Here is a 2,452-nt window from a genome sequence, read left to right on the forward strand (position 1 = left end):
CAGCGCCCTCGGCACGGGCGGGCTCGGAGCTGCTTCTGAAATAAAAGTGCCAGCCCGGCTGTGTGCTCCCATTGTACGTGCTGTATGTGCCTTTGATCTGTCCCCGCGAAACTGGAGAGACTGGCCGGGTGGGGCCGGGAATAACGTAGTGGGTGACACGGTTCTGATGGACGCGTGGCACACAGGGGTGGCAGCAGTGCTCGGGTCTGAGTGAACACCAGCCAGTGGTGCCTGGCTAAGAAAGGTTTCCCACAGCACAGAGACGTGTTAAGTAATCCTACATTTTCATATCTCAGGCAGATGTGAGCAGTGAAACGTTTCCCGGAACTAATTACGAGTGTCTGATAACACATTGACTACATTCACTGTTTCCAGAGCATACAGGTGTTAGAGGAGGCCTGCAGGAGGGGTGGTTAGTCTCAGCTCTTGCTGCCGTATTATGGTTCTGTTCCCTCCCACTGCTCTAAGGGTCGCTTAGCCCCTTTGCCACTGCAGTTTGCACGGCTGTGACAATGCAGGTGGTCACTGTGCCTGTGTCGGGTGTATCCCGGACCAGTGTCAAACAGCACCCAGGAGGATCAGAGCAGAGCATGCTGCAAAAGTCTTCATCTATAGTCCTTAGATAAAAAATTAATAAATCAATCTTTACGATACAAGCATATGTTTAACTGTTAGCTAAAGCTGTTGTGCTACTCTACCAGTCCAAATGTATGTTTTTCTGTAGTCAGTATCACAGTCACAGAATCGTAGAGTGGTTTGTGCTGGAAGGAGCTTTAAAGATCATCTAGTTACAGCCCAGGTGTTGCCACATTTCTTTTCACAGAGAAAAGCAAGGCACAATTCTTCCCAAGGATTTCTGAGACTCACATTCTCTGAACCTCAGAGAAAGGGAAAACACAATTGTTATCACTTGCTGTGCTTGTGTTGTGCCAAAGTAGAATGCAATATGGAGATTGTTTATCCAAAGTGAGGATGTTTTGTTTCCTTGGCCTATCAGGGCTGAGTGTGTGTGTGTGTGTATGTGTGTGTGCGGACTGTCGGGTGACAGTCACAGGATTCAGTGCAGTTGTGTGCAGGGTTGAGTGCTTGGCAGGTTCAGTTTTGGATGTCTAGAATAATATAGTATATTTAAGTAATTCATTAGCCTTCTGATATCAGTGGAGTCAGATGTATCATTCTCTCCCCTTCGTCGGAGTTGCCTTTGATTTGCGATACCCCACTGCTGTGGGCAAGGACACATTTCATTAGACCAGGTGGCTCAGAGCTCCATCCAGCCTGGCCTTGAACACTGCCAGGGATGGGGCATCCACCTTCTCTAGGCAACCACCCAAATATTTGACCAGCTGAGCTTCAGTAAAAGAGAAGGGTCATTTTCAATAGTAGTCTTGCCTTTTTGTCTAGAGGACTTTAAGATTTCTTGATGTGGCTGCTGAAAAGAGTTAATTTACAAGAATATTCAGACAATCATATTTCTTTTTTTCCCCTTTGACAGCATTGTAGTCCATATTTTAAATTACAGATAATTTTATGTAAAAGAGAAGTAATTGAATAGTAAAGGGGCATATAATAGCAAAAAAAAAAAATTCCATCGTGTGCTGTAGGCAATGTTTCATGTTATTAAAGTGTTAAAATACCCATTCTAGTCCTACTAAAAATAGCAAAATTCTAATTTGCTTACATCTGAGATTAATGTTTCCCTGCTTTTATCTTTGTTTGTTATTTACATCCTGATCTTGCAGCTCTTTTTTGAGGAAGTGGCCTGTTTGTATAGAAAGGTGATTTTACATCTATGGAAAGGAGGGGTAAGTTACTACCCCTAAGGCCAGCTGGTAAGGTTTTTGATTTGGCAGTATTTTACAGTACTTTTGCATAACATAAAGAACTGCATAGCATATAATATAATAAGAAAGCATCTATAGTGGCAGGAAAAGTGGGCCTTAATTATTTAATGAATGGTTTTCAGTAATTCAAAATTGGGAGGAAACCAGCTAGAAATACCTTGTTAAGGAATACTACTGCAGACAATAGATTTATTCATAAAGTTTGACAAGCTGAAATAAATCAAATTGACCTTTATCTCCATGTACAAAATTAACTATCCCCTATTTTTAATGGAAAAATAACCCTATTAGATGTTATGGTCTCCTAAACCTTCATGTCTGATTGTTACCAAGATGCGTTCAAACTTTAACACAGCTTCCTAAGAGTACATTTTACAATTAATTCCATGAGAATGGATCTTGGCTAGCTCTTACCCTCATAGAAGGTATTTTGATTTTAAACATAAGATGCATGAGGCTTGTTTTTATCTCTTGTTCTGTTGAAAAGCAGTCAATACATAATATTTTATTGGAAAGGGAGGGATAAAGAACTGATGTTTTTTTCTAAGGTATAGCGTATCCAACACAGTAGGTGGAGAAGGAATCTCATAAATCTTGTAAAAAGAGTTTTA

The sequence above is a fragment of the Geospiza fortis genome, unplaced genomic scaffold (genome assembly GCF_000277835.1).
Source record: "Geospiza fortis unplaced genomic scaffold, GeoFor_1.0 scaffold138, whole genome shotgun sequence".
Classification (NCBI taxonomy): Eukaryota; Metazoa; Chordata; class Aves; order Passeriformes; family Thraupidae; genus Geospiza; species Geospiza fortis.